Source organism: Pinus tabuliformis, chromosome Q, assembly GCF_031772625.1.
Source record: "Pinus tabuliformis cultivar Carrire ecotype Pingquan chromosome Q, CPIR1, whole genome shotgun sequence".
Classification (NCBI taxonomy): Eukaryota; Viridiplantae; Streptophyta; class Pinopsida; order Pinales; family Pinaceae; genus Pinus; species Pinus tabuliformis.
Window position 1 is genome coordinate 585,191,959 of NC_142296.1, and position 9,366 is coordinate 585,201,324.

Here is a 9,366-nt window from a genome sequence, read left to right on the forward strand (position 1 = left end):
TTAATAAATTGGTCAATGCAAGTCATTCAAACAAATTTGTAAATAGCTTTTTAGTATTTTGAAAACAAATTCACAAATTTGTGACTACCGTGAATAGGGTTATATCCTAAAATATAATTCATCATGCCTCTTTTTTATTTGTTAAATAAATTTCAAAGCTTTTAAACTTAATATTCTCCTACATGGTTGCGACCATCATCCATTCAGATGCCTCTCTGCCTCTCTTCACACTTGCACAGTCGGTATTCTTTGTGGTCACAGCCAGTTTCAAAGTTTGGGCTTGAAATAAAATTGCAAAGCTCAAAAATTATCTTTGACTTTATGCGAAATGGAGAGGGATAGTTGCTTTACAAATACATTCAATTTTTTTTTTTACTTTTGCCAAATATACAACAGGTGCTCCAATTAATATCAATAAACAGAGCACGCATTTCCCGATTTTCTCTGTATGAGTTGATTCGTCAATTTTCATTATTGCTTGAGTTTGTGTTGATTAGCTGGTATATAGGATGACGTAACATTTTTATTAAATTAATTGTAGAGTTGGTATATACTGTGGGCATGTTGTAATTATTGCATTTTTATTAATTACATTGGTATAACAAAAGATTCTATGCTGTAATTATTGTTTTTTTTATTAATTACATTGGTATAACAAAAGATTCTATGGTACAACAAATCATTGATTTTGTGGTACAATATAATCATTGTACATTCAAAGGTGAACCAATCAAAATTGAAATAAATATATTTAAAAAAATAAAAATAAAAATAAATTAATTTTTTTTAAAGGTAAATATTAGATAAGATCATTTAATTTTTGGTAAATTTAAAATTAATATCAATATCAATATTTTTTGGTATGGAATACTAATAATTATAATTATTTTTAAAATATATTTATTTATAATAAATTTATTAAAAACTAATATAATAGTTACTCATCCCTATTTAAATAATCAAATTACAATTAAAATTCCATTAAAAAAGAGAAGTGATAAGCATGTAAGATTTGCAACCACATGTTCTTGTTGTTCAAGTAACAAATTTAGTTTTTTAAGAAAAATTGAAGTTCTTGTTATTCTTTATTCCACGAAGTGTAATGAGATGCCCTATTCTCTCTATCACATGTTTTAATTTATTATGTCATCATTCGTTACTCTAACGAGCCCCTATAAATATCATTTTATAATGTTCTTCTTATCACACGCAATTATTAATATATTTCTTTTCTTTATTTTCATTGATTGTTAATTGCAAACATAGAAATTAATTGTATTGTGAGTTGTAATCTAATTATTGTTTTTTATTAATTATATTGGTACAACAAAATATTTTATGGTTAATTACATTGGTACAACAAAAGATTTTATGGTACAACAAATTATAGATTTTGTGGTACAATGTAATTATTTTAAAATAAGAAGTGAACCAATCAAAATTGAAATAAATATATTTAAAAAAATAAAAATAAAATAAATTAAATTTTTTTCAAAAATAAATATTAGATAAAATCATTTAATTTTTGGTAAATTTAAAGTTAATATCAACATAAATATTTTTTGAATACGTGAGTACCCTCCAAAGTTTTTAGTAGGTCTAATGTTTTATAAATACCTTTAATAATTTTATTTATTCAAAACTTCTAAAAATATCTTAATGGTTTTTCTTGAAGATTATTGCAGTTTGGATTTTGAAAATTCACTTTAAAATAGATCAACATAGATCCATCCTCCAAAGTTTTTAGTAGGTCTAATGTTTTATAAATACCTTTAATAATTTTATTTATTCAAAACTTCTAAAAATATCTTAATGGTTTTTCTTGAAGATTATTGGCAGTTTGGATTTTGAAAATTCACTTTAAAATAGATCAACATAGATCCATCTTAAATACGGATGTAACATCCAACATTATTTAAACATTATGTTTTGTATAGTTAATTTTTTTTTTTTTTTTTTTTTGGATTTTTAATTTTTTTTTATTTTGGCTAATATGAACAAAATTTCAACTTTGATGAAAGACAGACACCCTTACACATTATACTGGATTAATTTTCATGAAGGACCAATACACTTACACATTACACTAGATTGTAGAATAAACCTCTCAACTTAATAAAACTTTGAGCTATATAATATTTTATAAATTGCTTTTATCTGTCTTATATAAATAAATTTTTTATTCAGTTTAATGTTTTATAAATAAGTTTATCACACTTATTAGTAATGTTCCATATGTCATTTAATCTTCTGCCAAATAGTGTAGTGTATAATAATTTAAAGAAAAAAAATCCCCTTAAGGAGATATTCCACATTGATAATAACCTATCAAGTTGATCACAATCTTCTATTGCATTGACCTTCCTAAATCTTTACGAAGTAAATTTTGTAATAGGAATAAGTATATTTTAATAAATTAATTATTATGATTTTTTATTATTTAAAATATATAAATAAATTTAATATCTTAATTTTTTTATATAAATTACACCAAAATTTGAAAATTTATATAAATTTATTATTCTAAAACAAATCTATATTCAACTTTGAACAAAAACACAAACATCTACTAACTAAATTACGCTATTAAAATATGCCACATTGGCAACATTGATACGACACTCTGATAATAACGAAAGCAGATTGTTAACAACCACGAGAGGCGCCTAACATTATAAACAAGTGGGGGAGGATTATAAATCACATTAAGTTGTACAGTGCGTGGTATTGAAGTATAGGCTAAAGCGATATAATGCCTTCAACAATAATGAAATGAAAAGGAGGGCTCGACATTCTCATAAATTTTTGTTGACATTGCAATGGTGAATTAATGCCTTCCCACGTGAATGTCTCATCCAATTTCTACGTGAAATATGGTCCGCTGAGTCAGTGTTTCTACTTTACAAATGTTGAAGCTGCAGTACTGCAAAATTATTGTTTTTTATTAATTATATTGGTACAACAAAAGATTTTATGGTACAATAAATTATAGATTTTGTGGTACAATGTAATCATTGTAAAATAAGAGGTGAACCAATCAAAATTGAAATAAATATATTTAAAAAAAAAAAAAAAAAAAAAAAAAAAAAAAAAAAAAATTAAAATTTTTTCAAAAATAAACATTAGATAAAATCACTTAATTTTTGGTAAATTTAAAATTAATGTCAACATCAATATTTTTTGAATACATTATTACCCTGTTGTGGCAGGGAATAATAAGGTGCTGGTGATACAAATTTGTTTAACTATTCTTTCTTTGTTTTGGTCTCAGAGCTTAGGTAACGGGGTGTGAGGCAAGCACTGCCAAAAAAATGCTTCATCCTTGACCTTTCCTTTGCATTAGTGCAAAGATATTAAAGTCATTGTGTAATTTTTAGTTGCAACAATCATATGATTTATTTGAAGAAGTCACAAATACGAATTTGGAGAAGCCATTATACATGCAATATGGAATTCCTTGTACATCTTTTAAAAGCCATTGCACATTTTCTTTGACATTTTTGATCTGCAGTATACCATTAAAAGTAAACATGTGTTTGATAACATTAAGATGTTGTGAACATTTTGATAGATCGCTTTTGGCTAATGCTCTGCAAACTCTATGGTTTCTTCTACATATCCCCATGTGTGCTTCGGTCCATGAGAGGGGGCTCTGCCCCCTCTAGCATATTGTTTCAAGAGTTCTTAATGAGTCTGTATCTATTGGTATTCCCCATCAATCTCCTCATCTTCGACATCCTTTTCATAGAGCTGTTGGACAAGTGGGGTTTTTGGTTTTGCAACAAATGCTTTATTGGGTGCATCATGGCTGTAATGTCCCAAATGAAGAAAATTTGGAACAAGCACTTCACATAAAATTTAACAGAAGATCGCCATGTAAAAATAAACAAATAAAGCACTGCGATCTCATAACATAATGAACAAGAAAACTCTTATCTTCATTATATTAGATAATTGGGGTTTTACATGCTGAAAAACCAAAATAGCTGAGATAGCCGAGGCCTCAAATAGATCTACAATAATGCTGCAATCGACCTCCCAAAACAAAATTGAAAATCAAATAACTGCAACCTATGAACCTTGAATGGATCGAGCAAGGGAAGAGATGGGTGCTCGCCCACTCTCACTGAATCAATTGAGGGTTTCCGTCCTAGGGCTACTACTGAAGTAGAGAACTGAGTTCTCAAACCTCTCCACAAAACAATACTCAAATCCCAGATGTCCTTGAATGATCTCATCCTCCCCTTTTATAGATATGATGGATACATCTCCAAGCCTCTAGAAGCATTTTATTTTATTATTTTATTATTATTCTAGAAGCTCCTCCATTGACTTTATCTTTAGTGACCCCTTTTATTTTATTTTATTTTACTTAAGTCACTTTTGGCCCATATCCTCTAATTAATTATTTTTCCTTAATTAAAGTCAATTTTAATTAATAAAAATGGAAAATTGCCCACCATACTCTCTTCAGCCACTGGAAGGCACTTCTTAGCATCCCATCCTGTAGATCTTCTAGTTCCGGTTCCAACAAGCTATTACACTGGGGCGTTCCATCAATTAATCTCTCCGGAATGCCACCTCGAGCATAATTAATTAAGTTAGGTCCCATAATAATGTTCATTTTTGAAAGTTGTCAGAATGTGATGGAACAAAGGGCAAACTATGCAGATGATGAAATATGCCGAGTGAATTCCATTAGATCCCATAAAAACCCCTCAAAACTCTATTGGGATCCCTGATGACATAAACCTTTTCCACTGACCTGGCCATCCCTTGCCTTGGAAATTCACCCTGGCTGTACTATGAAGAAGAATAAAAATGGGGACATGAGGCAAACTAGAAATCCAAGGCATTTCCTTTCAGAAGTAGTGCAAGATCCAAAATACAAGGTTAAATATAGTAAGATCAGATAATATATCCAATATATGCAAGATCACACTTTGATCTACAAATTTATTGGATTATGGCCCTCTTAAAACCTTTTGATTGGGTGGATCCAAAATAAATGGAACCCTTAGGGTCAAATAGAATTGGATTTAGGGGCCAAGGGTTTTTTAACAACCATTTTGTCTAGCTTGGAAGACAAATTGCGGGTTTTTGAAGGAGCTCGTATTTTTTCAACAATGTAGGGCTTTTCGTGTGATTATAGGAACAATATAATCTAGAGGAGGATTTCCTTCCAGCTCTAGTGTGGATACTGTTGAAAATTTAAGTGCAATGAAAACTACCACTAACTTTTGCACATGATAATTACTTTGATGATTTATTTGTCTTCTTTTAGCATTTACAACTTCTTCATCAAGCAATTATACTTCAGAAATTCAACCATACAAGAATACAAAAAGTAGAGATCATAATGCACATAATCAACGCAATGTTTACCCTGGGAAACCCACTTGGGCTAAAAACCCAACAATTCTTTCCTTAGAGAATCAAATTCAACAAGAGATATCAAAGTCAAAGCCATAGACAAATTAACCACCAAGAGCATCCACCAAGTGTCCAAGTCAAGCCCTCTTCAAACTGACTGCAAGAGAGATCAATCTTCTACAGGGAAGCATAGAGAATTTGGCTCTCTTTCCACAAAGTTAGACCACAAGAGATTTGGAATAACCACATAAATTCTGCCTCGTACCACAAAGATTCAACCTCCTTACACAAAGAAGAATCATAGATACCTTGTCCTTTTCCTCAGAGAATTCACCATAGAAACTCAACTACTTTGCACAGATAAGAATCACATACACTTGGCTACTTTCCAGAGAGAAGAATCACAGAAATCTCACTACTTTTGCACTGAGACTATCATAGGGAAGTAGACCTTTTAGCACAAAAAGTTTCGGCTTCCTTTTACAGACTTAGTCTTGTATATTGATGTTTATAGCCAACTCCCAAAACAATAATTAAAATTTTTATTTTATTAAATACAAAAATAATTTAATTTTTCTTTTGAGCATGAAGAACATGCTTTACATATCAAAAATATAGTACGAATACCGACCATAGCTACAAACTTCAACGCTCCCTCTTAGCTAGGGAGTTATTGATAATGACTATCAAGATGATCTCAAGTTGAAAAATTCTCTAAGGAAAGATCAAAGATTAAGATAAGCATCATCACCAATATCATAATCACCAGCATCAACATAATCATGGTTCAACATCAAACAACTATAGACATAATCTAGGTGAAACACCAAAGGCCTCATCAATGATAAACAAGCTCACTCTAGAAAGAGATCTGAGCATGATGTTGGGAGGCTCCTTCTCACTCTAGAAAGATATTTGAGTGGCCTCTAGGACTATTCTCTAACTAAGGTCTAACCGGCACAAGGAGAATGTCCTTTGTCAGACATTTCTTCAAACCAAGGTCAAAGTGACCCAAGGAGGATGTCTTCTACCAGATCATTCTCCAACCAATGTCAAAATGAGAAAGGAAGAATGTCTTCTACCATATCATTTTCCAACCAAGGTCAAAGTGATAGACAAGAATGTCAGTTTTCCAGACCATTCTTCCTAATTTAGGTCAATTTAGTTGACACAAGAAGAATGTTAGTCCATGATGCTATCTAATTTGTTAAACCATTCTCCAACCAAGGTCATAATGACACAGGGAGAATATCATACCATTCTCCAACCAAGGTCGTGAAGACACAGGGAGAATGTCCATTCATAATGGTGTCTCATCAACTCTCCCTCTCAATAGGATAGGTATTCTCCACGATCCCAAGCTTGTCTCGGAAGTACAAAAACTTCCCAAAAGGAGGCTTTGTAAGAATATCAACAATTTGCTCATTAGTGGAGATGTACAAGTGTTTCACAACTCTTTTCAACACCAGGCCTCGAATGAAGTGGTATATGATCCCATTGTGCTTCAACCTGTCAACATGGTCATTACCAACACTTGATCAAGATAATCTTGTAAGTAACCTCTAAAGTCATACTGCTTCTCAACATGCCAATCCAATTATATACCTGGCCGACCTCTGCCATATTGAGTGTGTGATTTGGATTGGATCATTATATTGTTTGTCATCCATCTTGATGCATTCAGAGTGGAAAAAGTGGAGGAATCAACTCACAGGACCATTTTTACCAGCAAGACTCAATTTGTAAAAATGTGGTATGAAACATTTCAGGAGCATTTTGAGGCTTCAAACGACATTTTCTTGGGGATAAAAATTTGCCACTTTAGCACAACAATTTTGCATGCTATTCTTTACAGTAATCTTTCCAATGATGCAACAAGCACGTCAATCAAAGTCTGTATGCAAAAGTTATGGCATTCAAAAGTTGACCTTCCTATTTTCACACCCATAATTCGAGAGGATGCACGTTAATCTCATTATTCATGGAAAAGGGGCTAGCCATGTGATTATGATGTGAAAGACTCTAGAAGAGTCTATATTATAACTTTGGTTAAAAATTGAGATAGTCGAACTTAACCACTAGTAGGCTATGGAACTGTGTTATAGTCGGGCCACTAGGAGGAAGAGGCATTTCATTATTTTGAGTGCATTTGTTCCATAGTTGAGAAAAAATAGCGAAGAGGGATAGGAGGTAGAGCACAGAAAAAGGATTTGTGCACTGTAGTAGCCCATGGGCCACAAACCATACTTCTTTGTACTTGTAGCCATATTTCTAAATAAAGAAAGAGAGCGGAGCGACCTCACCTTCCAATCGGGTTTTTCTCCCGAAAGGGTTTCCCAGAGTAAGTCTTGTGTCTAATGTGTGTGTGAGCTTTTATTTTTCCGTTCTCTATTTGTTGCATAAGTTTTATTTGCATGCATGCACTATTTACAGTGAAATCTACATATCTAAAAATCTAAGAAAAATGTAATAGTATAGAATTTCATATTTCAAGTATAATATTATCAGATATGTTGTGACGAACTATCCAGTGGAATATTCACAAAAAATTACAAACAAGTTCCTTTGGGTATTTTGTGAAGATTTGCAGGGGATCTAAATCGGTGGGGCTTAGAATCGTAAAACCCTAATCATGTACGACAAATCTGTGAATTACCCTCGTGATCCTGTAGAGGTGAGGCTTTTGCAACTGGAACAAGTCACAGATATAAATCACAATGTAAACCTTCACATGGTGGCACTGAAAAATAAGCTTGGGATATTTGGAGAAGATGGGAGTTCAAATGCAGAGGAAAAATCAGAAGGGGGATCGAGAGATCAAGAAGAAACAAAGAACTAGCCGAAGAAAGAACCTGGAAAAGATCAACCCAGTTTGAGTGTCGTGAACTAATCATAGTCCCTGTTTAAAATGGAAGCAAAATTCAATATCAAGTTGTACCATGGTGAGATCGACGTTCTGAAGTTGAATCACTGTTTGCAATAACTTGAAGTTTATTTCAGTGTCCAAATTGATGAAGGACAAAAGATTTCATTTGCGCGGCTAAATTTAGAGGGTCATGCACTGACTTGGTGGGATAGCCACACGGAGACCCTGAGGTTGAGGGAGAGCCTCAGGGGACTAAGTGGGAGGACTTCAAAACTCTCATTAAGTCACAATTTTACCCTATTGGGTACGTAGAGGACCATTGGATCTAGTGGCAGTACTTAAGGAAAATATCGGGCGAAATCATGCAAGAGTACACCACAGAGTTCAGAAAGATGGCCATAATGTTGGGCATCTTTCCAAAGAACCAAATGTACTCAAGTATTTGGGGGGGTCTACACCGCCATCGACGGGAGCAAGTGATGTTGATCAAGTCCAAATCCGTGGACGAGGCTTTTGTATAGGCACAGTACCTGGAGAACATAGTCCTGAAGAGAGCACAATCAAGTGGATCGAAGCAGAAGGAGCAATAAGATGCTTTTAAGGAGGGGAAGAAGAGGCAAAAAGGAGGAAAAGATTAAAACATGACAACCACAACACACCAGTGCAAAGATCCCAATAACCACTGCAACCATTGCAACATTGATGACCATAGAGGAGAGGTGTTGGAAGTTGTATCTAGAGCTAAACCCGAAGAACAAAAAGAAAGATAATAAGAAGAATAATCTCATGGTCGTTGATTCGAGAAACCAAGTTGAAAGTAACTCTGACGTGGATGAGAAGATCGTTTGTACACCAATGTAGAAGGAGGTGAATCTAAGTAGATTTAAACAATAGGAAGAGAAAGAAATGACCAAACGCTTCCATATAAAGATAAAGGTTAAGAAGAAAAAGATTGATACTCTGTTTGACTTAGGATCATAGATGAATTTCATTGCAGCAGATCTGGTCAGGAAGTTGGGGTTGTAGGCAAGGCATCTCTAGAGCGGTGTACTTGGAAACAAAACCAACAACTAAAAAATGTGCTACATGCATACATGGATGTGTTCCGAGAGCCTAAAGGGTTACCA